The sequence below is a fragment of the Salmo salar genome, chromosome ssa11 (genome assembly GCF_905237065.1).
Source record: "Salmo salar chromosome ssa11, Ssal_v3.1, whole genome shotgun sequence".
Classification (NCBI taxonomy): domain Eukaryota; kingdom Metazoa; phylum Chordata; class Actinopteri; order Salmoniformes; family Salmonidae; genus Salmo; species Salmo salar.
Window position 1 is genome coordinate 58,657,008 of NC_059452.1, and position 26,380 is coordinate 58,683,387.

The following is a 26,380-nucleotide window of genomic DNA, read 5'->3' on the forward strand; positions in this document are numbered from 1 at the left end:
AAGAATATATTTCACTGATGACAGCCTCACCTGGTGTTATTCATACTGAAGCAACAATATATGGACAACATGTACATGTTATAAACAATATATGGACAACATATGGACAACATTTACATGTTATAAACAATATATGGACAACATTTACATGTTATAAACAATATATGGACAACATTTACATGTTATAAACAACATATGGACAACATTTACATGTTATAAACAATGTATGGACAACATTTACGTTATAAACAATATATCAAACAAAGAAATACCAAACACTAAATCATGACTATTTAGCAGTGCTTATAGCTGCTTTACTTCCATTCTTTAAGACATTCAACACTGACAGACGAGGCCCCACAGAGCATTCAACACTGACAGACGAGGCCCCACAGAGCATTCAACACTGACAGACGAGGCCCCACAGAGCATTACACACTGACAGACGAGGCCCCACAGAGCATTCAACACTGACAGACGAGGCCCCACAGAGCATTCAACACTGACAGACGAGGCCCCACAGAGCATTCAATACTGACAGACGAGGCCCCACAGAGCATTCAACACTGACAGACGAGGCCCCACAGAGCATTCAACACTGACAGACGAGGCCCCACAGAGCATTCAACACTGACAGACGAGGCCCCACAGAGCATTCAACACTGACAGACGAGGTCCCACAGTTCACAGAGCATGTCAGAGCAAAAACCAAGCTATGAGGTCGAAGGAATTGTCCGTAGAGCTCCGAGACAGGATTGTGTCGAGGCACAGATCTGGGGAAGGGTACCAAAAAGTCAAGTCCAGTGGGTGGGTAGTGTCCAGTGTAGGGGTAGAGTCTGGTGTGTGGGGGGTAAAGTCCGGTGTGTGGGGGGTAGAGTCCAGCGGGTGGGGGTAGTGTCCGGCGGGTGGGGGGGGTAGTGTCCGGCGGGTGGGGGGGTAGTGTCCGGCGGGTGGGGGGGGTAGTGTCCGGCGGGTGGGGGGGTAGTGTCCGGCGGGTGGGGGGTAGTGTCCGGCGGGTGGGGGTAGAGTCCGGCGGGTGGGGGTAGAGTCCGGCGGGTGGGGGGTAGAGTCCGGCGGGTGGGGGTGGAGTCCGGCGGGTGGGGGGTAGTGTCCGGCGGGTGGGGGGGTAGTGTCCGGCGGGTGGGGGGTAGAGTCCGGCGGGTGGGGGGTAGAGTCCGGCGGGTGGGGGTAGAGTCCGGCGGGTGGGGGTAGTGTCCGGCGGGTGGGGGGGGTAGTGTCCGGCGGGTGGGGGGTAGTGTCCCGTGGGTGGTAGTGTCCCGTGGGTGGGTAGAGTCCCGTGGGTGGATTGAGTCCCGTGGGTGGGCATAAAGTCAATAAAGAGTCAATGCAAACAGTCCAGTATTGGTTAACTATTTTTCAGGAGTCTTATGGCTTAAGGGTAGAAGCTGTTCAGGGTCCTGTTGGTTCCAGACTTGGTGCTCCGGTACCGCTGGCAGTGCGGTAGCAGAGAGAACAGTCTATGACTAGGGTGGCTGGAGTCTTTGACCATTTTTAGGTTCTTCCTCTGACACCGCCTGGTATAGAGGTCCTGGATTTAGTTTAGTTTATTTATTTTATTTTTACAGGGACGGTGCACATTAATCAACATTTCAGTAAAAGTGTCGGTTTTAGCCAGAAGGCTAATTTTCAAACGCAGTCCCTGGGCAGGTTATTAAAAACAATTACAATACAGACAATCATTGAGCAGTGAGCACACGCAGAGAAACAAAGGACAAGCAAGACATAGCATACAGACAGAGCAACATATGACAAGCAAGACATAGCATACAGACAGAGCAACATAGGACAAGCAAGACATAGCATAAAGACAGAGCAACATAGGACAAGCAAGACATAGCATACAGACAGAGCAACATAGAACAAGCAAGACACAGCATGCAGACAGAGCAACATAGGACAAAAAGCAACAAGACAAAATCCATAAAAGCAACAAAGTGTTTCCACACCTCACAAGCTACAGATAACAGACAACATGGAAAGTGGCAATACACAGCTAGGGATTATGTTCACCGATCTGATTGACCTTTAGCCTTGTCTTCATGCATTTTGTGAAAGTGTGATATGTGGTGCAGTTGTGTGTATGATGGCAGTGTATTCCAGACATGGGAAGCTCTCACAGAGAAAGCGGATTGACTAAAGGTGCTTTTCCTTAAGGGAACTATACAGTCACCTCTCATGGCAGACCTTGTGGATCTACTGCCATATGTTTGGGTTTTCTGTTTAACTAAAGTACTGAGTGGAGGGGGAGCCAGGCCATTTAGGATCTGGAATACAAGACATGCGTCGGTGTATTGCACAAGATTTTCCCAACTCAGGAGCTCATGCTTTCTGAGGACGTAACAGTGATGATGGCTGTTGGGCTTCCTATCAAGCACTTTGAGAGCCTGTTTGTAGACAGACTGAATAGGTTTTAAATGTTTGGATGGCAGGAAGATTGGCCCCAGTGATGTGGGCGGTACTCAATACCCTCTGTAGCGCCTACTCCCTATAGGCTGTCTCGTCGCCGTTGGTGATCAGGCCCACCACCGTCGTGTCGTCAGCAAAGTTGTTGGTGTTGGAGTCGTGTACGGTCACAGAGTCGTGGGTGAACAGGAAGTACAGGAGCGGCCCCCGTGTTGAGGGTCAGCATGACAGATGTGTTGTTGCCTACCCTCACCATATGGGGCGGCCTGTCAGGAAGTCCAGGATCCAGTTGCAGAGGGAGGTGTTTAGTCCCAGGGTCCTTAGCTTAGTGATGAGCTTTGAGGGCAGTATGGTGTTGAACACTGAGCTGTAGTCAATGAACAGCATTCTCACGTAGGTGTTCCTTTTGTCCAGGTGGGAAAGGGCAGTGTGGAGTGCAATAGAGATTGCATCATCTGTGGATCTGTTTGGGCGGTATGCGAATTGGAGTGGGTCCAGGTTATCTGGGATGATGGTGTTGGTGTGAGACATGACCAACCATTTAGAGCATTTCATGGCTACAGATGTGAGTGCTGTGGGGCGATAGTCATTTAGACAGGTTACCTTGGTGTTCTTGGGCACGAGGACTATGGTGGTCTGCTTGAAACATGTATTACAGACTAGATCAGGGACATGTTGAAAATGTCAGTGAAGACACTTCTCAACTGGTCAGCGCATGCTCTGAGTACGGGTCCTGGAAATCCATCTGGCCCTGCGGCCTTGTGAATCTTGACCTGTTTAAAGGTCTTACATCAGCTACAAAGACCATGAGCACACAATTGTCCGGAACAGCTTGTGCTCTCATGCATGGTTCAGTGTTGCTTGCCTCGAAGCGAGCATAGAAGATATTCAGCTCGTCTCGTAGGCTAGCGTCACTGGGCAGATCTCGGCCTGGTTTCCCTTTGGAACCCCTGATAATCTAGTAGGTTGGCGTCACTGGGAAGCTCTCGGCTGGGTTTCCCTTTGGAACCCCTGATAATCTGGTAGGTTGGCGTCACTGGGAAGCTCTCGGCTGGGTTTCCTTTTGGAATCCCTGATAGTCTGGCGTCACTGGCCAGCTCTTGGCTAGGTTTCCCTTTGGAATCCCTGATAGTCTGGTAGGCTGGCGTCACTGGCCAGCTCTCGGCTGGGTTTCCCTTTGGAATCCCTGATAGTCTAGTAGGCTGGCGTCACTGGGCAGCTCTCGGCTGGGTTTCCCTTTGGAATCCCTGATAGTCTAGTAGGCTGGCATCACTGGGCAGCTCTCTGCTGGGTTTCTGCTTGGAATTTCGATAGTCTAGTAGGCTGGCATCACTGGCCAGCTCTCGACTGGGTTTGGAATCGCTCATAGCAATGCCACATTGATATTTATGCCTCCGTAACTCATCATTATTCACGATTCATCCAGGATTATCCGTAATCATGGTAACATCCACATTAATGTACACGTGTTTAGAAACATATATTCTTTGTTATGTTCCCCAGTTTCTGTGTTGTGGGTTTGTTTGTGTGTATCAGGAAATCTTACCCGCACCTGCAGTCACATATCTCTTTCACTCCCCGTGGAGTTGAGTGCAGAGTTACCTCTTTTGATTTACAATGAAAGTGACTCCAAAATGACACCTTACATTAATTTACCATTCATTTCTATTCGTCACAAAATGATCTGAAACACAACCAAATTAAACAGTAAATTAATCCAAGCTTGATGTCATCATTCTGAGCTAGGAATATGTGCAGTTGAAGTGGGAAGTTCACATCAACTTAGGTTGGAGTCATTAACTCGTTTCTCAACCACACAAAACTACAGTTGTAGCAAGTCGGTTAGGACATCTACTTTGTGCATGACACAAGTCATTTTTCCAACAATTGTTTAACCTCAAATTCACTATCACAAATCCAATGGGTCAGAAGTTTACATACACTAAGTTGACTGCGCCTTTAAACAGCTTGGGAAATTCCAGAAAATGATGTTATGGCTTTAGAAGCTTCTGATAGGCTAATTGACATAATTTGAGTCAATAGGAGGTGTACCTGTGGATGTATTTCAAGGCCTACCTTCAAACTCAGTGCCTCTGTGCTTGACATATTGGGAAAATCTAAAGAAATCAGCCAAGACACCAGAAAAATAATTATAGACCTCCACATGTCTGGTTCATCCTTGGGAGCAATTTCCAAAATGCCTGAAGGTACCACATTCATCTGTACAAACAATAGTACGCGAGTATAAACACCATGGGACCACGCAGCCGTCATACCGCTCAGGAAGGAGACGTGTTCTGTGTCCTAGAGATGAGCGTACTTTGGTGCGAAAAGTGCAAAACAATCCCAGAACAACAGAAAAGGACCCTGTGAAGATGCTGGAGGAAACAGGTACAAAAGTATCTATATCCACAGTAAAACGAGTCCTATATCGACATAGCCTGAAAGGCTGCTCAGCAAGGAAGAAGCCACTGCTCCAAAACCGCCATAAAAAAGCCAGACCATGGTTTGCAACTGCACACGGGGACAAAGATCGTCCTTTTTGGAGAAATGTCCTCTGGTCTGATGAAACAAAAATAGAACTGTTTGGCCATAATGACCATCGTTATGTTTGGAGGGAAAAGGGGGAGGCTTGCAAGCCGAAGAACACCATCCCAACCGTGAAGCACGGGGGTGGCAGCATCATGTTGTGGGGGTGCTTTGCTGCAGGAGGGACTGGTGCACTTCACAAAATAGATGGCATCATGAGGATGGAAAATTATGTGGATATATTGAAGCAACATCTCAGGACATCAGTCAGGAAGTTAAAGCTTGGTCGCAAATGGGTCTTCCAAATGGACAATGACCCCAAGCATACTTCCAAAGTTGTGGCAAAATGGCATAAGGACATTAAAGTCAAGGTATTGGAGTGGCCATCACAAAGCCCTGACCTCAATCCCATAGAAAATTTAAAGGCAGAACTGAAAAAGCTTGTGCGAACAAGGAGGCCTACAAACCTGACTGGGCCAAAATTCACCCAACTTATTGTGAGAAGCTTGTGGAACGCTACCTGAAACTTTTGACCCAAGTTAAACAATTTAAAGGCAATGCTACCAAATACTAATTGAGTGTATTAAACTTCTGACCCACTGGGAATGTGATGACAGAAATAAAATCACTCTCCTATTATTCTGACATTTCACATTCTTAAAATAAAGTGGTGCTGCTCCAGTTTCAACTGTTCTGCCTGCGGCTATGGAACCCTGACCTGTTCACCGGACGTGCTTGTTGCACCCTCGACAACTACTATGATTATTATTATTTGACCATGCTGGTCATTTATGAACATTTTAACATCTTGACCATGTTCTGTTATAATATCCACCCTGCACAGCCAGAAGAGGACTGGCCACCCCTCATAGCCTGGTTCCTCTCTAGGTTTCTTCCTAGGTTTTTGGCCTTTCTAGGGAGTTTTTCCTAGGGAGTTTTTCCTAGCCACCGTGCTTCTTTCACATGCTTTGCTTGCTGTTTGGGGTTTTAGGCTGGGTTTCTGTACAGCACTTTGAGATATCAGCTGATGTACGAAGGGCTATATAAAAATAAATTTGATTTGATTTGAAATTTGGTGATCCTAACTGATCTAAAACAGGGGATTTTTACTAGGATTAAATGTCAGGAATTGTGAAAAACTGAGTTTAAATGTATTTGGCTAAGGTGTATGTAAACTTCTGACTTCAACTGTATAGAAGTTAATTTGTTCCAATACTTTTGGTCCCCTAAAATGGGGGGGACTATGTACCCAAAGTGGTGTAATTTCTAAACAATTCCCCCGATATGAATGAAATAACCTCAAATTAAAATCTGCACTTTAAGCTCAGTCTGCACAAGCTCAGTCTGCACTTTAATCTCAGTCTGCACATGCTCATAGTATCATTTCAAATCCAGTACTGGAGTTCAGAGCCAAAATGGGTCCCTGTCCCAATAATTTTGGAGCTCACAGTAAATGAATGCTATGTTCCCATCAGTGTTGACATATTGAGGGTCTCAATCATGTCATCAGATAGACTTCCACTCAGACAACGAGGACTTGTAATTTCTACCAGAGACCAGTAGAGTTAAACACAAATATCATCTCCTTTTCAGTCAGCCCATAAAACTGCTGTCTCGACACCGTCTCGCCCCCCTGCCGGTCTCTGTCTCGACACCGTCTCGCCCCCCCTGCCGGTCTCTGTCTCGACACCGTCTCGCCCCCCCTGCCGGTCTCTGTCTCGACACCGTCTCGCCCCCCCTGCCGGTCTCTGTCTCGACACCGTCTCGCCCCCCTGCCGGTCTCTGTCTCGACACCGTCTCGCCCCCCCTGCCGGTCTCTGTCTCGACACCGTCTCGCCCCCCCTGCCGGGTCTCTGTCTCGACACCGTCTCGCCCCCCCCTGCCGGTCTCTGTCGCGGCACCGTCTCGCCCCCCTGCCGGTCTAGGTCGTGGCACCGTCTCGCCCCCCTGCCGGTCTAGGTCGTGACACCGTCTCGCCCCCCTGCCGGTCTCGGTCGTGACACCGTCTCGCCCCCCTGCCGGTCTAGGTCTCGAACACAACAGTGGAACCCATTGATTGTTAAAGGAAATAATGTAGAGATGCTTCATGAGTTTAGTTCAACTGTCCTCAATCATCAGAACCCAAAATATAAATCTTACTTTAGTCCAATGTATGTAAACCAAGAGAATGTAAACCAACACTCATAACATGGCTGAAAGGATCATTTTGATATCATGGACGGTCATGCTCTGTCCATGAATTAGAGTGGGGTGATATTTCACCAGCCCCATCCCGTTCTTACCGAAACAGTGGTGGGGAGATCGCTTATTGCTTCAACTGCTGATTGCTACTTTAAAGGGATATTCCCAGTCCACATAACCGAAAGAGAAAGACTGGTGAAGTACAGTATATCCCCACATACAAGGCTACAAGAGGACAGTCTAATATAACATGGGTATATGGCATGTTGTTACTGTGAGGTCGAGTCTCCTGTTCTGATGTAGCAGAGAGAATCCACATATCCATGCCAAATCTCACCCTGGTCTAAAAACAGATTAAACCCTTCCAACCCTGGTCTAAAAACAGATTAAACCCTCCCAACCCTGGTCTAAAAACAGATTAAACCCTCCCAACCCTGGTCTAAAAACAGATTAAACCCTCCCAACCCTGGTCTAAAAACAGATTACGTCCTTCCAACCCTGGTCTAAAAACAGATTACGTCCTTCCAACCCTGGTCTAAAAACAGATTACGTCCTTCAACCCTGGTCTAAAAACAGATTACGTCCTCCAACCCTGGTCTAAAAACAGATTACGTCCTTCCAACCCTGGTCTAAAAACAGATTACGTCCTTCCAACCCTGGTCTAAAAACAGATTACGTCCTTCCAACCCTGGTCTAAAAACAGATTACGTCCTTTCAACCCTGGTCTAAAAACAGATTACGTCCTTCCAACCCTGGTCTAAAAACAGATTACGTCCTTCCAACCCTGGTCTAAAAACAGATTACGTCCTTCCAACCCTGGTCTAAAAACAGATTACGTCCTTCAAACCCTGGTCTAAATTCTAATCACACCCTTCCAACCCTGGTCTAAAAACAGATTACAAAATATCAGACATTAAAATAAAAGTATTTGATTATAAATTATACAATATAGTAATCATATTCACAGTGGTCCCGTGTGGCTCAGTTGGTAGAGCATGGTGTTTGCATCGCCAGGGTTGTGGGTTCGATTCCCACGGGGGACCAGTACAGAGAAAAAAAATGTATGCATTCACTACTGTAAGTCGCTCTGGATAAAAGCATCTGCTAAATTACTAAAATGTAAATGTCATAGAGATGTGACCGTTCTACCTCTGAACTAAACTGGAACCTTCCATTTGCAACGCGAGGATTCTGCACTGACCTACTACTTAACTATCCAGTTAAACATTGTTTATTGCCAAAATGTCAGACATTAAAATAAAAGCAATTGATTATAAATTATACAATATAGTATATCATATTCACAGTTATAACAATGTTATAATGCTACATTACACATGTTATAATAATATTAACTATCTAACAATGTAATAAACATTAGTGAGACAAATTAATAAAGTGGCAATAGACAATCCTCATCTAGACATCTGGCTGCTGGTTTTAGAATCCAATGTCACATACTGGTTGAGTCTCAAGATGCATCTTATTCCCTACATAGTGCACTACTTTAGACCAGGGCCCACGGGGAAAAGAGGGCCATTTGGGTTTAGGTAAATTATAATTTTGTTCACCATTCCTCTTGAGTTGTGAGATTCAGACATTCATGGTGGAGTCCCGACACTCGACACAACCCCGGCCGAGTCTCGACACAACCCCGGCCGAGTCTCGACACAACCCCGGCCGAGTCTCGACACAACCCCGGCCGAGTCTCGACACAACCCCGGCCGAGTCTCGACACTCGACAAAACCGCTTTTCAATCGTCAGGTTGTAAATATGGGCTGTCTCACAAAAGGCATCCTATTACCTCTGAGCCAGGGTCTAAAGTAGTGCACTATATAGGGAATAGGGTGCCATAGGACTCTGGTCTAAAGTAGTGCACTATATAGTGAATAGGGTGCCACTTCAGACACAGCCATAGAGTATGCCGCCCCCTATCCCAGTCCGTCTAGCCAAGACAGTCTGCCGCCCCCTATCCCAGTCCGTCTAGCCAAGACAGAGAGTCTGCCGCCCCCTATCCCAGTCTCTCAGTCCGTCTAGCCAAGACAGAGAGTCTGCTGCCCCCTATCCCAGTCTCTCAGTCCGTCTAGCCAAGACAGAGAGTCCGCCGCCCCCTATCCCAGTCTCTCAGTCCTTCTAGCCAAGACAGAGAGTCTGCCGCCCCCTATCCCAGTCCGTCTAGCCAAGACAGAGAGTCTGCCGCCCCCTATCCCAGTCCGTCTAGCCAAGACAGAGAGTCTGCCGCCCCCTGTCCCAGTCCGTCTAGCCAAGACAGAGAGTCTCCTGCCCCTATCCCAGTCTCTCAGTCCGTCTAGCCAAGACAGAGAGTCCGCCGCCCCCTATCCCAGTCTCTCAGTCCGTCTAGCCAAGACAGAGTCCGCCGCCCCCATCCCAGTCTCTCAGTCCGTCTAGCCAAGACAGAGAGTCTGCCGCCCCCCTATCCCAGTCCGTCTAGCCAAGACAGAGAGTCTGCCGCCCCCTATCCCAGTCCGTCTAGCCAAGACAGAGAGTCTGCCGCCCCCTATCCCAGTCCGTCTAGCCAAGACAGAGAGTCTGCCGCCCCTTATCCCAGTCTCTCAGTCCGTCTAGCCAAGACAGAGAGTCTGCCGCCCCCTATCCCAGTCTCTCAGTCCGTCTAGCCAAGACAGAGAGTCTGCCGCCCCTATCCCAGTCTCTCAGTCCGTCTAGCCAAGACAGAGAGTCTGCCGCCCCCTATCCCAGTCTCTCAGTCCGTCTAGCCAAGACAGAGAGTCTGCCGCCCCCTATCCCAGTCTCCCAGTCCGTCTAGCCAAGACAGAGAGTCTGCCGCCCCCTATCCCAGTCTCTCAGTCCGTCTAGCCAAGACAGAGAGTCTGCCGCCCCCTATCCCAGTCTCCCAGTCCGTCTAGCCAAGACAGAGAGTCTGCCGCCCCCTATCCCAGTCTCCCAGTCCGTCTAGCCAAGACAGAGAGTCTGCCGCCCCCTATCCCAGTCTCCCAGTCCGTCTAGCCAAGACAGAGAGTCTGCCGCCCCCTATCCCAGTCTCTCAGTCCGTCTAGCCAAGACAGAGAGTCTGCCGCCCCTATCCCAGTCCGTCTAGCCAAGACAGAGAGTCTGCCGCCCCCTATCCCAGTCCGTCTAGCCAAGACAGAGAGTCTGCCGCCCCCTATCCCAGTCCGTCTAGCCAAGACAGAGAGTCTGCCGCCCCTTATCCCAGTCTCTCAGTCCGTCTAGCCAAGACAGAGAGTCTGCCGCCCCCTATCCCAGTCTCTCAGTCCGTCTAGCCAAGACAGAGAGTCTGCCGCCCCCTATCCCAGTCTCTCAGTCCGTCTAGCCAAGACAGAGAGTCTGCCGCCCCCTATCCCAGTCTCTCAGTCCGTCTAGCCAAGACAGAGAGTCTGCCGCCCCCTATCCCAGTCTCCCAGTCCGTCTAGCCAAGACAGAGAGTCTGCCGCCCCCTATCCCAGTCTCTCAGTCCGTCTAGCCAAGACAGAGAGTCTGCCGCCCCCTATCCCAGTCTCCCAGTCCGTCTAGCCAAGACAGAGAGTCTGCCGCCCCCTATCCCAGTCTCCCAGTCCGTCTAGCCAAGACAGAGAGTCTGCCGCCCCCTATCCCAGTCTCCCAGTCCGTCTAGCCAAGACAGAGAGTCTGCCGCCCCCTATCCCAGTCTCTCAGTCCGTCTAGCCAAGACAGAGAGTCTGCCGCCCCCTATCCCAGTCCGTCTAGCCAAGACAGAGAGTCTGCCGCCCCCTATCCCAGTCCGTCTAGCCAAGACAGAGAGTCTCCTGCCCCCTATCCCAGTCTCTCAGTCCGTCTAGCCAAGACAGAGAGTCTGCCGCCCCCTATCCCAGTCTCTCAGTCCGTCTAGCCAAGACAGAGTCTGCCGCCCCCTATCCCAGTCTCATACTGGCAGGTGAATGGTTGGCTGGTGAACAGAGCAGCTGGACCAGTAACATAATAACAGGGTCTGAGTTCTTGCTGGAACAAACTGAAAGCAGAAACAAACCCTCAGTAGAATAATGCTGTATTAACAGATGTTAGTCATTGGACAGTAGATGATGACATGTCAAGATCTGGATCATTAATACCAATATTGTCCCTCTTTCAATTGGACCATTCATGTCCATTACAGACTGCTGGACTCTCTGGCTGCAGAGGCTATGCAATGCCTCCTGAGATGTTCAGGACTTCATGTCCACCAGTCCAGAGGCTATGCATGTCCTCCTGAGATGTTCAGTTCTTCATGTCCACCAGTCCAGAGGCTATGCATGTCCTCCTGAGATGTTCAGGACTTCATGTCCACCAGACCAGAGGCTATGCATGTCCTCCTGAGACGTTCAGGACTTCATGTCCACCAGTCCAGAGGTTATGCATGTCCTCCTGAGAGGTTCAGGACTGGAGGACTCCCACAGTGCATCCTTCATTCATCCAGGAGACCAGAGGAGGAGATGATGACTGAGGGGGAGAGGAATAGGAGGAGATGATGACTGGCACCATGATGTCATTGCTGTAGATCAAATGTCTGAACACACTGACTGGAACAGCAGTAGGCCACGAAACTCACTGTGGTTCTGGAGGGGGAGACAGACAGAGAGAGAGACAGAGAGAGAGAGAGAGAGACAGAGACAGAGGGGGTGTTAGGGGATCAGGTTGTTAGGGGATCAGGGGGGTTAGGGGATCAGGGGGGGTATCAGGGGGGGGTAGGGGCGGTTGGGGTATCAGGGGGGTTAGGGGCGGTTGGGGTATCAGGGGGGGGTTAGGGGATCAGGGGGGGTTAGGGGGGGTCAGGGGGGTGTTAGGGCGGTTGGGGGATCAGGGGGGGTTAGGGGGGGGTCAGGGGGTGTTAGGGGATCAGGGTTAGCTACCTGCGGTGTACCCCAGCCAGGGCGGTCTCTCTGAGGGGGAACAGTTTGGGGTAGATGATGGTAAACATGGACTGACTGCAGCGGTGACAATGTCCCAGGGGGCATTGGAGCAGGTCCAGAAGGCTTCTGGGTAACAGGAAGGGTGGCAGCAGACTCCGCTGTGTGAGACAGAGACAGAGACAGAGAAGGAATATATTGACTGATGTTCCTCTATTTCTCCATTAAGGTTCTTTAAGGGGGTCACTCCATTCTCTATAACCCCCTGGGACAGAGAGAGGTGTAAAGGTCACATCATTATGACCAGGGGTCCCTCCATTCTGGACATGTGTCTTTCTCATACCATTCAAGGTGCTGGACCATCCAGTCACTCAACTTTAACCTTAAAGTAGAAAAAATAATGACAGTGGCATTGTTGTAGTCAGACAGACCACAGCAGGACGCCGGGGAGGTTAGTGACAAACCACAGCTGTAGCAGGATGCCTGGGGGTAAGCGACAGGCCACAGCGGGACGCCTGGGGGTTGGCCACAGCGGGACGCCTGGGGGTTAGCGACAGGCCCCAGCGGGACGCCTGGGGGTTAGCGACAGGCCCCAGCGGGACGCCTGGGGGTTAGCGACAGGCCCCAGCGGGCCGCCTGGGGGTTAGCGACAGGCCCCAGCAGGACGCCTGGGGGTTAGCGACAGGCCCCAGCGGGACGCCTGGGGGTTAGAGACAGACCACAGCGGGACGCCTGGGGGTTAGAGACAGACCACAGCGGGACGCCTGGGGGTTAGAGACAGACCACGGCGGGACGCCTGGGGGTTAGAGACAGACCACAGCGGGACGCCTGGGGGTTAGAGACAGACCACAGCGGGACGCCTGGGGGTTAGAGACAGACCACAGCGGGACGCCTGGGGGTTAGAGACAGACCACAGCGGGACGCCTGGGGGTTAGAGACAGACCACAGCGGGACGCCTGGGGGTTAGAGACAGACCACAGCGGGACGCCTGGGGGTTAGTGACAGACCACAGCGGGACGCCTGGGGGTTAGTGACAGACCACAGCGGGACGCCTGGGGGTTAGTGACAGACCACAGCCGGACGCCTGGGGGTTAGTGACAGACCACAGCGGGACGCCTGGGGGTTAGTGACAGACCACAGCGGGACGCCTGGGGGTTAGTGACAGACCACAGCGGGATGCCTGGGGGTTAGTGTGGTGTGAAAGAATGGCGCCGGAGGGGACAACCAGAAGCCATGGATTACAAGCAACATCCTCACTGAGCTAAAGGCTAGAGCTGACGCTAAGGAGCGGGACGCAAATCTGGACACTGAGAAGAAATCCCGCTATGCCCTCCGACGAACCATCAATCCGGCAAAGTGTCAATACTGGACTAAGATGGAATCCTACTACACCGACATTGATGCTTGTTGGATGTGGTGGGGCTTGCAAACTATCACGGATAACAAAAGGGAAACCCAGCCACGAGCTGCCCAGTGAAGCAAGCTTTACCAAACTAACTAAATGCCTTCTTTGCTCGCTTTGAGGCAACACTGAATCATGCATGAGAGCACAAGCTGTTCCGGATGACGGTGTGATCACGCTCTCTGTGTGCGATGTCTCGTTTCAGTGTGCGATGTCTCGTTTCAGTGTGCAATGTCTCGTTTCAGTGTGTGAAAGTACTGTGTGTCCCCCCCCCCCAAATGGCACCCTATTCTCTAAAAAGCAGTCCACTATATAGGAAATAGGGAGCCATTTGGAGCAGAGACAATATTCTATATTATCCCAGAGCTGATGTCACTTCCTTGTCTTCATATTCATCCCCATCGGGATGGAATCTGCTCAATGTCATATTAGAACGTCTCAAATGTTCCATAGCTTAATTTGGCGTTCCACCAGGCCCGGTGCTAAGACCCCCATTATTATTCTCCCATCTGTACAGCATCTCTATGGTGCGATGAATTAAAGGACACTTCCTGTCTCTACGGTGCGATGAATTAAAGGACACTTCCTGTCTTTACGGTGCGATGAATTAAAGGACACTTCCTGTCTCTACGGTACGATGAATTAAAGGACACTTCCTGTCTCTACGGTGCGATGAATTAAAGGACACTTCCTGTCTCTACGGTGCGATGAATTAAAGGACACTTCCAGTCTCTACGGTGCGATGAATTAAAGGACACTTCCAGTCTCTACGGTGCGATGAATTAAAGGACCCTTCCTGTCTCTACGGTGCGATGAATTAAAGGACCCTTCCTGTCTCTACGGTGCGATGAATTAAAGGACACTTCCTGTCTCTACGGTGCGATGAATTAAAGGACACTTCCTGTCTTTACGGTGCGATGAATTAAAGGACACTTCCTGTCTCTACGGTGCGATGAATTAAAGGACACTTCCTGTCTCTACGGTGCGAGGAATTAACCTCTATGGGCTAGGTGGGACGCTTGCGTCCCACCTACGTAACAGCCACTGCCAGCCTGTGGCGCGATTTTCAAAACCTTAAAAATCCTATTACTTCAATTTCTCAAACATATGACTATTTTACAGCCATTTAAAGACAAGACTCTCGTTAATCTAACCACACTGTCCGATTTCAAAAAGGCTTTACAACGAAAGCAAAACATTAGATTATGTCAGCAGAGTACCAAGCCAGAAATAATCAGACACCCATTTTTCAAGCCAGCATATAATGTCACCAAAACCCAGAAGACAGCTAAATGCAGCACTCACCTTTGATGATCTTCATCAGATGACAACCCTAGGACATTATGTTATACAATACATGCATGTTTTGTTCAATCAAGTTCATATTTATATCAAAAACCAGCTTTTTACATTAGCATGTGACGTTCAGAACTAGCATACCCCCCGCAAACTTCCGGGGAATTCGCTAACATTTTACTAAATTACTCACGATAAACGTTCACAAAAAGCATAACAATTATTTTAAGAATTATAGATACAGACCTCCTCTATGCACTCGATATGTCCGATTTTAAAATAGCTTTTTGGTGAAAGCACATTTTGCAATATTCTAAGTACATAGCCCAGGCATCACGGGCTCGCTATTTAGACACCCGGCAAGTTTAGCACTCACCATAATCATATTTACTATTATAAAAGTTTGATTACCTTTTGTTGTCTTCGTCAGAATGCACACCCAGGACTGCTACTTCAATAACAAATGTTGGTTTGGTCCAAAATAATCCATCGTTATATCCGAATAGCGGCGTTTTGTTCGATGCGTTCCAGACACTATCCGAAATAGTAAAGAAGTGTCGCGCGCATGGCGCAATTCGTGACAATAAAATTCTAAATATTCCATTACCGTACTTCGAAGCATGTCAACCGCTGTTTAAAATCAATTTTTACGACATTTTTCTCGTAGAAAAGCGATAATATTCCGACAGGGAATCTCCTTTTTGGCAAACAGAGGAAAAAATCCCAAAGGCGGGGCGGTCGGGGTCACGCGCATAAGCCCAGTGTCCCTTGATCGGCCACTTGAGAAAGGCGATAATGTGTTTCAGCCTGGGGCTGGAATGACGACATTCTGTTTTTTCCCGGGCTCTGAGCGCCTATGGACGACGTGGGAAGTGTCACGTTAGAGCAGAGATCCTTAGTAAATGATAGAGATGGAAAAGAAGTTCAAGAAATGGTCAGACAGGCCACTTCCTGTAAAGGAATCTCTCAGGTTTTGACCTGCCATTTGAGTTCTGTTATACTCACAGACACCATTCAAACAGTTTTAGAAAATTTAGGGTGTTTTCTATCCATATGTAATAAGTATATGCATATTCTAGTTACTGGGTAGGAGTGGTAACCAGATTAAATCGGGTATGTTTTTTATCCAGCCGTGTCAATACTGCCCCCTAGCCCTAACAGGTTAAAGGACACTTCCTGTCCTGAAATATCAGAAGACCCAAGAGGATTAGTGTGTGTAGCTGTATCCGTGTGTCTCCTCACCTCTGAGTGGCTGTCCACTGTACATGCTGTGCAGGGCCCTCATGGCGAGCTCCTCCAGGGAGCCCACTCGCTCCGTCTCTGAGCCTATAGCCTTCACCTCAGCAGACAGATGGACAGACACATCTCCCAGAGACAGAGGCTGGGGCGCCCGGTCAGACACCTGCCCTGACAGACCACACCTGGGGGGGGGGGGGAAGAGACACAGACAGACAGACAGACAGACAGACAGACAGACAGACAGACAGACAGACAGACAGACAGACAGACAGACAGACAGACAGACAGACAGACGTCAATGTCTGAGACTCAAATCCAAATTCTGCTATAATACATTCATAGACATAGATTTATCCAATTAAGAAAAAGGTCAGTAAGGAATGAAATGCCGACACAAAATGCTGGAAAAATGATATTCCTCCACAACAAAGCTAAAGAAAGGGACGGAGATGTGTCCTTATCCGCTGCAGCCAATCACCGTGTACAGATGTAAGGGGCTGTCCTTATCCGCTGCAGCCAATCACCGAGTACAGATATAAGGGTTAGGGGCTGTCCTTATCCGCTGCAGCCAGTCACCGTGTACAGATATAAGGGTTAGGGGCTGTCCTTATCCGCTGCAGCCAATCACCGTGTACAGATAGAAGGGTTAGGGGCTGTCCTTACCCGCTGCAGCCAATCACCTTGTTGTACAGGTATGAAGGAAGGCCTTTGAGGTGGACGTTGTTGTCAACAAACACAAACTGCAGCTCTCTGGAACGACCCAAATCTGGAACACACACCCAGAATACAATCAGACAGGCTCATCTACCATTATCAGACAGGCACACCCAGAATACAATCAGACAGGCACAGCTACATCTATCAGACAGGCACAGCTACATCTATCAGACAGGCACAGCTACATCTATCGGACAGGCACAGCTACATCTATCGGACAGGCACAGCTACATCTATCAGACAGGCACAGCTACCACTATCAGACAAGCACAGCTACCACTATCAGACAGGCACAGCTACCACTATCGGACAGGCACAGCTACCACTATCGGACAGGCACAGCTACCACTATCGGACAGGCACAGCTACCACTATCGGACAGGCACAGCTACCACTATCGGACAGGCACAGCTACCACTATCGGACAGGCACAGCTACCACTATCGGACAGGCACAGCTACCACTATCAGACAAGCACAGCTACCACTATCAGACAGGCACAGCTACCACTATCAGACAGGCACAGCTACCACTATCAGACAGGCACAGCTACCACTATCAGACAGGCACAGCTACCACTATCAGACAGGCACAGCTACCACTATCAGACAGGCACAACTACCACTATCAGACAGGCACAGCTACCACTATCAGACAGGCACAGCTACCACTATCAGACAGGCACAGCTACCACTATCAGACAGGCACAGCTACCACTATCAGACAGGCACAGCTACCACTATCAGACAGGCACAGCTACCACTATCAGACAGGCACACCTACCACTATCAGACAGGCACACCTACCACTATCAGACAGGCACACCTACCACTATCAGACAGGCACACCTACCACTATCAGACAGGCACACCTACCACTATCAGACAGGCACACCTACCACTATCAGACAGGCTGATCTATCAACAGTCAATGGATGCCTCTGTAATCCCTGACTGGTCTAACTACTACAGCGCCCATACCTCCCTGGCTGGCTGGCTGGCTGCCCATACCTCCCTGGCTGGTGTAACTACTACGGTGGCACATGGTTGGCCCATGGGAGAGCCACGCTCCCCTACACCTGAGCTAGCACTGGCCCAGTAAAACACACAGCCTCCCTGGCTGGCTGGCCGCCCATACCTCCCTGGCTGGCCGCCCATACCTCCCTGGCTGGCCGCCCATACCTCCCTGGCTGGCCGCCCATACCTCCCTGGCTGGCCGCCCATACCTCCCTGGCTGGCCGCCCATACCTCCCTGGCTGGCTGGCTGGCCGCCCATACCTCCCTGGCTGGCTGCCCATACCTCCCTGGCTGGCTGTGGTGACCTCTGACCCCATACTAATCTAGGGGTAGAGAGGTGAGTTGGTTAGCAGCCATACTGAGCTGGTTGAGGCTGTGGTGACCTCTGACCCCATACTAACCTAGGGGTAGAGAGGTGAGTTGGTTAGCAGCCATACTGAGCTCGTTGAGGCTGTGGAGCTGGCAGAGCTGTCTGGGGAAGCTGGTCAGGTTGTTCCTGTCAGCAGTGAGACACTGGAGAGACAGACACTGGTGCAGCCGCTCTGGGAGACACACCAACACATTTCTACTGACATCCAGGGTCTCTAGGTCACACAGGGCTCCAATCTCTGTGTGTGAGAGAAGAGAGAGAGAGAGACACACAGGCAGGTATTTCAGCTGGTTGTTGGCCAGTCTCACCTGGAGGCAGGTATTTCAGCTGGTTGTGGGCCAGTCTCACCTGGAGGCAGGTATTTCAGCTGGTTGTGGGCCAGTCTCACCTGGAGGCAGGTATTTCAGCTGGTTGTGGGGCAGTCTCACCTGGAGGCAGGTATTTCAGCTGGTTGTGGGCCAGTCTCACCTGGAGGCAGGTATTTCAGCTGGTTGTGGGCCAGTCTCACCTGGAGGCAGGTATTTCAGCTGGTTGTTGGCCAGTCTCACCTGGAGGGCCGGTATTTCAGCTGATTGTTGGCCAGTCTTACCTGGAGGCAGGTATTTCAGCTGATTGTTGGCCAGTCTTACCTGGAGGCAGGTATTTCAGCTGGTTGTTGGCCAGTCTTACCTGGAGGGCAGGTATTTCAGCTGGTTGTGGGCCTGTCTTACCTGGAGGCAGGTATTTCAGCTGGTTGTGGGTCAGTCTCACCTGGAAGCAGGTATTTCAGCTGGTTGTCGGCCAGTCTCACCTGGAGGCAGGTATTTCAGCTGGTTGTCGGCCAGTCTCACCTGGAGGCAGGTATTTCAGCTGGTTGTCGGCCAGTCTCACCTGGAGGCAGGTATTTCAGCTGGTTGTGGGCCAGTCTTACCTGGAGGCAGGTATTTCAGCTGGTTGTTGGCCAGTCTTACCTGGAGGCAGGTATTTCAGCTGGTTGTTGGCCAGTCTTACCTGGAGGCAGGTATTTCAGCTGGTTGTTGGCCAGTCTTACCTGGAGGCAGGTATTTCAGCTGGTTGTTGGCCAGTCTCAGGTGTCGTAGGGACCTCAGCCTGCCGATCTCTGGACAGATGACTTGCAGAGCGTTGTCACTCAGGTCTAAAGACTGCAGCCTGGACAGGTTACCTATAGCTGAAGACAGGTTACCTACAGCTGAGGACAGGTTACCTATAGCTGAGGACAGGACAGGTTACCTATAGCTGAGGACAGGACAGGTTACCTATAGCTGAGGACAGGACAGACATCTTAAAGGTGATGTTTACACTACCATACTTAAGTTAGAACCTGCTCAATGGTAACCAGCTATCAGAAAACATTATAGTCAGATATTTGGCTTCAATACAACTGTTTGTTTACTGGGTAAACCTTCAAATGACAACACAGATTGGGATACCTGTATTAGTATTTAATATGGATCCCCATTACTTCCTGTCAAGGCAACAGCTACTCTTCCTGGGGTTTATTATGGATCCCCATTAGTTCCTGCCAAGGCAGCAGCTATTCTTCCTGGGATTTATTATGGATCCCCATTAGTTCCTGCCAAAGCAGCAGCTACTCTTCCTGGGGTTTATTATGGATCCCCATTAGTTCCTGTAAAGGCAGCAGCTACTCTTCCTGGGGTTTATTATGGATCCCCATTAGTTCCTGCCAAGGCAGCAGCTACTCTTCCTGGGGTCCAGCAACATTAAGGCAGTTTATTATTTATTTTAAACATTACATTTCACAACACATTAAGTGTGTTCCCTCAGACCACTACTCTACTACCACATATCTATAATACAAAATCCATGTGTATGTGTGTATAGTGCATAGGTTATTGTGTGTATGTATGCATGTGTCTGTGCTTATGTTTGTGTTACTTCACAGTCCTCGCTGTTCCATAAGGTGTATCTCTTTAAATCTGATTCTACTGCTGCATCAGTTACCTGCTGTGGAATAGAGTTCCCTCTAGTCACGGGTCTGTGTGCTGTGGAATAGAGTTCCATCTGGTCATGGCTCTGTGTGCTGTGGAATAGAGTTCCATCTAGTCATGGCTCTGTGTGCTGTGGAATAGAGTTCCATCTAGTCATGGCTCTGTGGAATAGAGCTCCATCTAGTCATGGCTCTGTGGAATAGAGTTCCATCTAGTCATGGCTCTGTGGAATAGAGTTCCATCTAGTCATGGCTCTGTGTGCTGTGGAATAGAGTTCCATCTAGTCATGGCTCTGTGTGGTACCGACAAGGTGTTGAATGTAAGTAACTCAGTATAACAGTACCAGCCTCTTCTAAATGACTGAGTATCGTTGAGAAATCACCTTCAGGAACACAGGTTATATTGTTGGAATGCAGATACCTTGAAGAGACAAAGAACAATGACACTTTAAAGATTGACAAGTAAAAAGTACCAAACATGTTTAAGACCACAGCGGTTAATTACTTTCCCAAAATATAATGCATCTGGAACTGTATTGCCATCTAGTGGACGCAGAAAAACGGCTGGTCCAACAGTTCCTATGCATTCCTGCCCCGATGTCTTTCCTACAGTAAGAAAATATGCTTTTCTACACTTACAGCTCTATTAAGTAGGGGAGCTTCTATACTTACAGCTCTATTAAGTTGGGGAGCTGCTATACTTACAGCTCTATAACCTCTATGGGACCGGCGGGACGAATTCGTCCCACCTACGTAACAGCCACTTGCAGCCTGTGGCGCGATTTTCAAAATCTTAAAAATCCTATTACTTCAATTTCTCAAACATATGACTATTTTACAGCCATTTAAAGATAAGACTCTCGTTAATCTAACCACACTGTCCGATTTCAAAAAGGCTTTACAACGAAAGCAAAACATTAGATTATGTCAGCAGAGTACCAAGCCAGAAATAATCAGACACCCATTTTTCAAGCCAGCATATAATGTCACCAAAACCCAGAAGACAGCTAAATGCAGCACTCACCTTTGATGATCTTCATCAGATGACAACCCTAGGACATTATGTTATACAATACATGCATGTTTTGTTCAATCAAGTTCATATTTATATCAAAAACCAGCTTTTTACATTAGCATGTGACGTTCAGAACTAGCATACCCCCGCAAACTTCCGGGGAATTCGCTAACATTTTACTAAATTACTCACGATAAACGTTCACAAAAAGCATAACAATTATTTTAAGAATTATAGATACAGACCTCCTCTATGCACTCGATATGTCCGATTTTAAAATAGCTTTTTGGTGAAAGCACATTTTGCAATATTCTAAGTACATAGCCCAGGCATCACGGCTCGCTATTTAGACACCCGGCAAGTTTAGCACTCACCATAATCATATTTACTATTATAAAAATGTCATTACCTTTTGTTGTCTTCGTCAGAATGCACACCCAGGACAGCTACTTCAATAACAAATGTTGGTTTGGTCCAAAATAATCCATCGTTATATCCGAATAGCGGCGTTTTGTTCGATGCGTTCCAGACACTATCCGAAATAGTAAAGAAGTGTCGCGCTTGGCGCAATTCCTGACAATAAAATTCAAAGTATTCCATTGCCGTACGTCGAAGCATGTCAACCGCTGTTTAAAATCAATTTTTACGTCATTTTTCTCGTAGAAAAGCGATAATATTCCGACAGGGAATCTCCTTTTTCGGCAAACAGAGGAAAAAATCCCAAAGGCGGGGGCGGTCGGGGTCACGCGCATTAGCTAGTGTCTCTTGATGGGCCACTTGAGAAAGGCGATAATGTGTTTCAGCCTGGGGCTGGAATGACGACATTCTGTTTTTTCCCGGGCTATGAAAGCCTATGGAAGACGTGGGAAGTGTCACGTTAGAGCAGAGATCCTTAGTAAATGATAGAGATGGCAAAGAAGTTCCAGAAATGGTCAGACAGGCCACTTCCTGTAAAGGAATCTCTCAGGTTTTGACCTGCCATTTGAGTTCTGTTATACTCACAGACACCATTCAAACAGTTTTAGAAAATTTAGGGTGTTTTCTATCCATATGTAATAAGTATATGCATATTCTAGTTACTGAGTAGGAGTGGTAACCAGATTAAATCGGGTATGTTTTTTATCCAGCCGTGTCAATGCTGCCCCCTAGCCCTAACAGGTTTTAAGTAGGGGAGCTTCTATACTTACAGCTCTATTAAGTTGGGGAGCTTCTATACTTGGCGCTGTATTAAGTAGGGGAGCTTCTATACTTGGCGCTGTATTAAGTAGGGGATCTTCTATACTTAGAGCTCTATTAAGTAGGGGATCTTCTACACTTACAGCTCTATTAAGTAGGGGATCTTCTATACTTACAACTCTATTAAGTAGGGGAGCTTCTACACTTACAGCTCTATTAAGTAGGGGATCTTCTATACTTACAGCTCTATTAAGTAGGGGAGCTTCTACACTTACAGCTCTATTAAGTAGGGGAGCTTCTATACTTACAGCTCTATTAAGTAGGGGAGCTTCTACACTTACAGCTCTATTAAGTAGGGGAGCTTCTATACTTACAGCTCTATTAAGTTGGGGAGTTTCTGTGCTAGATTATCCGGCTGCAGAAAGGAGAGAAAGCATGTTTTTAGAACACAGACCACAATGCAACTGATTTGTAAAATCAGCAAACTCATCTCTTTGTTCGTTCATTGTCACGCCACAGATATAAATGACCTGCCTGCATTACTAAGACTGACTACATTAATAAGAGCCAGGCTACAGAATGAGAGCTAACCACACATAAATACTGGATCTAAACTATGCCGGACAGACACCTAGCTCTGGTCCAAGGTGTTAGGTAACAGCCCACCAGTCCGTACCAGCGTGGTGAGAGAGTTCCTCTTCATATAAAGTCTCTGTAGGAACTGTAGTCCTTCATCATCTCCACGGGGAAGTTGTTCAGGTTCCTGTAGTTGAGGAACAGGTTCTTGTGACGCTCCTGTTTCGCCATGCAGATCGCTTCCTGCAGCTCAGACACCATGGCAACAAGGAAGCACCATCACTTCCTGGTCTCTTCCTGTTCCTTTCCTGGTCTCTTCCTGTTCCTCTCCTGGTCTCTTCTTGTTCCTTTCCTGATCTCTTCTTGTTCCTTTCCCTGATCTCTTCTTGTTCCTTTCCCTGATCTCTTCTTGTTCCTTTCCCTGATCTCTTCTTGTTCCTTTCCCTGATCTCTTCTTGTTCCTTTCCCTGATCTCTTCTTGTTCCTTTCCCTGATCTCTTCTTGTTCCTTTCCCTGATCTCTTCTTGTTCCTTTCCCTGATCTCTTCTTGTTCCTTTCCCTGATCTCTTCTTGTTCCTTTCCCTGATCTCTTCTTGTTCCTTTCCCTGATCTCTTCTTGTTCCTTTCCCTGATCTCTTCTTGTTCCTTTCCCTGATCTCTTCTTGTTCCTTTCCCTGATCTCTTCTTGTTCCTTTCCCTGATCTCTTCTTGTTCCTTTCCCTGATCTCTTCTTGTTCCTTTCCTGATCTCTTCTTGTTCCTTTCCTGATCTCTTCTTGTTCCTTTCCTGATCTCTTCTTGTTCCTTTCCCTGATCTCTTCTTGTTCCTTTCCTTGATCTCTTCTTGTTCCTTTCCCTGATCTCTTCTTGTTCCTTTCCCTGATCTCTTCTTGTTCCTTTCCCTGATCTCTTCTTGTTCCTTTCCTGATCTCTTCTTGTTCCTTTCCTGATCTCTTCTTGTTCCTTTCCTGATCTCTTCTTGTTCCTTTCCTGATCTCTTCTTGTTCCTTTCCTGATCTCTTCTTGTTCCTTTCCTGATCTCTTCTTGTTCCTTTCCTGATCTCTTCTTGTTCCTTTCCTGATCTCTTCTTGTTCCTTTCCTGATCTCTTCTTGTTCCTTTCCTGATCTCTTCTTGTTCCTTTCCTGATCTCTTCTTGTTCCTTTCCTGATCTCTTCTTGTTCCTTTCCTGATCTCTTCTTGTTCCTTTCCTGATCTCTTCTTGTTCCTTTCCTGATCTCTTCTTGTTCCTTTCCTGATCTCTTCTTGTTCCTTTCCTGATCTCTTCTATCTAAACCACGGCTACACCTTAGACAGGAAAACAACACAGAGATGTTCCCATGTGCAATAGTTAGATACAGTAAAACATTATGTTTTATTCATAAATCAGACATACAGCTTGGTTGAGTGTCCAATACATACCGTAGGAAAGATGCTAACTATCTAGCTAGCTAGTAACGTTAGCTAGTTCTACCAGCGGTATCTTCAGTCCTACTGTACCTTGCGAGCTAACGTTGGCATAACGTTAACGTTGCTATATGTCATGCAGAGCAAGCTAACGTTAGCTGTGAGCACTTGGGTCTTCCTTAGCAATGTACAAAACAAACAGTTAACTTATGTAAGTAGCTAGCTAGCCATGTATGAACAATTAAAACGTTTCAAAAACAGTAGCTAGCTTCTTGGAGAGCTCATCTCTCCAGTGAACTGTTATCTTAGCTACTTCTTTTACCTTATCCTTGCAGAAGCAGTGTAAAGCCTCACCCCGTCCCTATGGAAACATATTGATCTTTTATCGACAAGACGGGAAAAAAAGTTGACGGCGACGTCATTGACTGGTGCCCGGATGTGACTTGTTGGTCGGTTGTTGTAGTTTTTTTTTAGGCATCCGTAACGATTCTAGCTTTAGCGACCCGGATGTTGCTCTTCCTCCAGAACCGACTGCACCAGACATCAGTATCTTTGAGACAATGTCTGGATCGTCTCAGAACATGTATACCAGTGGCATACTGAATTAAGCAGATCAGGTACAGCAAGGGTTACCAAACTTTTTCACTCTGGCCCCCCCTTCCAGCATTGGGGAACAAACATCCTTTTGCTTACAATATACACTACCGGTCAAAAGTTTTAAAACACCTCTTCAATTCAAGTTTCATCATTTTTTTAAACTATTTTCTAAATTGTAGAATAATAGTGAAGACATAAAAACTATGAAATAACACATATGGAATCATGTAGTAAAATAAGTTGAAACAAATCAAAAAGTATTTTATATTTTTGTTTCTTTAAAATAGCCAACCTTTGCCTGGATGACAGCTTTGCACACTCTTGGCATTCTCTCAACCAGCTTCATAAGGTAGTCACCTGGAATGCATTTAAATTAACAGCTGTGCCTTCTTAAGTTTTTTTTTTTGAATTTCTTTCCTTCTTAATGTGTTTGAGCCAATCAGCTGTGTTGTGACAAGGTAGGGGGGTATACAGAAAATGGCCCTATTTGGTAAAAGACCAACAGCTCAAATAAGCAAAGAGAAACGACAGTCCATCATTACTTTAAGACATGAAGGTCAGTCAATACGGAACATTTCAAGAACTTTGAAAGTGCAGTTGCAAAAACCATCAAGAGCGAAGATGAAACTGGCTCTCATGAGGACCGCCACAGGAAAGGAAGACCTAGAGTTACCGCTGCTGCAGAGGATAAGTTCATTAGAGTTACTAGCCTCAGAAATTGCAGCCCAAATAAATGCTTCAGAGTTAAAGTAACAGACATCTCAACTGTTCAGAGGAGACTGTGTGAATCAGGCCTTCATGGTCAAATTGCTGAAAAGAAACCACTACTAAAAGGACCTCAATAAGAAGAAGAGACTTGCTTGGGCCAAGAAACACAACCAATAGACATTAGACTGGTAGAAATTTGTCCTTTGGTCTGGAGTCCAAATTGGAGATTTTTGGTTCCAACCGCCGTGTCTTTGTGAGACGCGGTGTGGGTGAACGGATGATCTCCGCATGTGTGGTTCCCACCGTGAAGCATGGAGGTGGAGGTGTGATGGTGCTTTGCTGGTGAGACTGTCTGCGATTTATTTACAATTCAAGGCACACATAACCAGCATGGCTACCACAGCATTCTGCAGTGATACGCCATCCCATCTGGTTTGGGCTTAGTGGGACTATTCTTTGTTTTTCAACAGGACAATGACCTAACACACCTCCAGGATGTGTAAGGGCTATATGACCAAGAAGGAGAGTGATGGAGTGCTGCATCAGATGACCTGGCCTCCATAATCCCCCGACCTCAACCAATTGAGATAGTTTGGGAAGAGTCGGACCGCATAGCGAAGGAAAAGCAGCCAACAAGTGCTCAGCATATGTGGGAACGCCTTCAAGACTGTTGGAAATGCATTACAGGTGAAGCTGGTTGAGAGAATGCCAAGAGTGTGCAAAGATGTCATCAAGGCAAAGGGTGGCTAACCTGAACCAGGCTGCAGGCACTGGTTACCGTTTTTAAGCTTTTTGTTGAGTGGGCAGCTTGATGAAAGCCATATGCCTTTTACTGAGGAGTGGCTTCCGTCTAGCCACTCTACCATAAAGGCCTGATTGGTGGAGTGCTGCAGAGATGGTTGTCCTTCTGGAAGGTTCTCCCATCTCCACAGAGGAACTAGA

The 26,380-nt window shown here is 48.0% G+C and overlaps 1 pseudogene; it reads right to left on the bottom strand.

The window, feature by feature from the left end:
- Positions 1-10,881: 10,881 nt before the first annotated feature.
- On the bottom strand, positions 10,882-23,461 carry LOC106562761 (leucine-rich repeat-containing protein 28-like; annotated as a pseudogene).
- Positions 23,462-26,380: the final 2,919 nt, after the last annotated feature.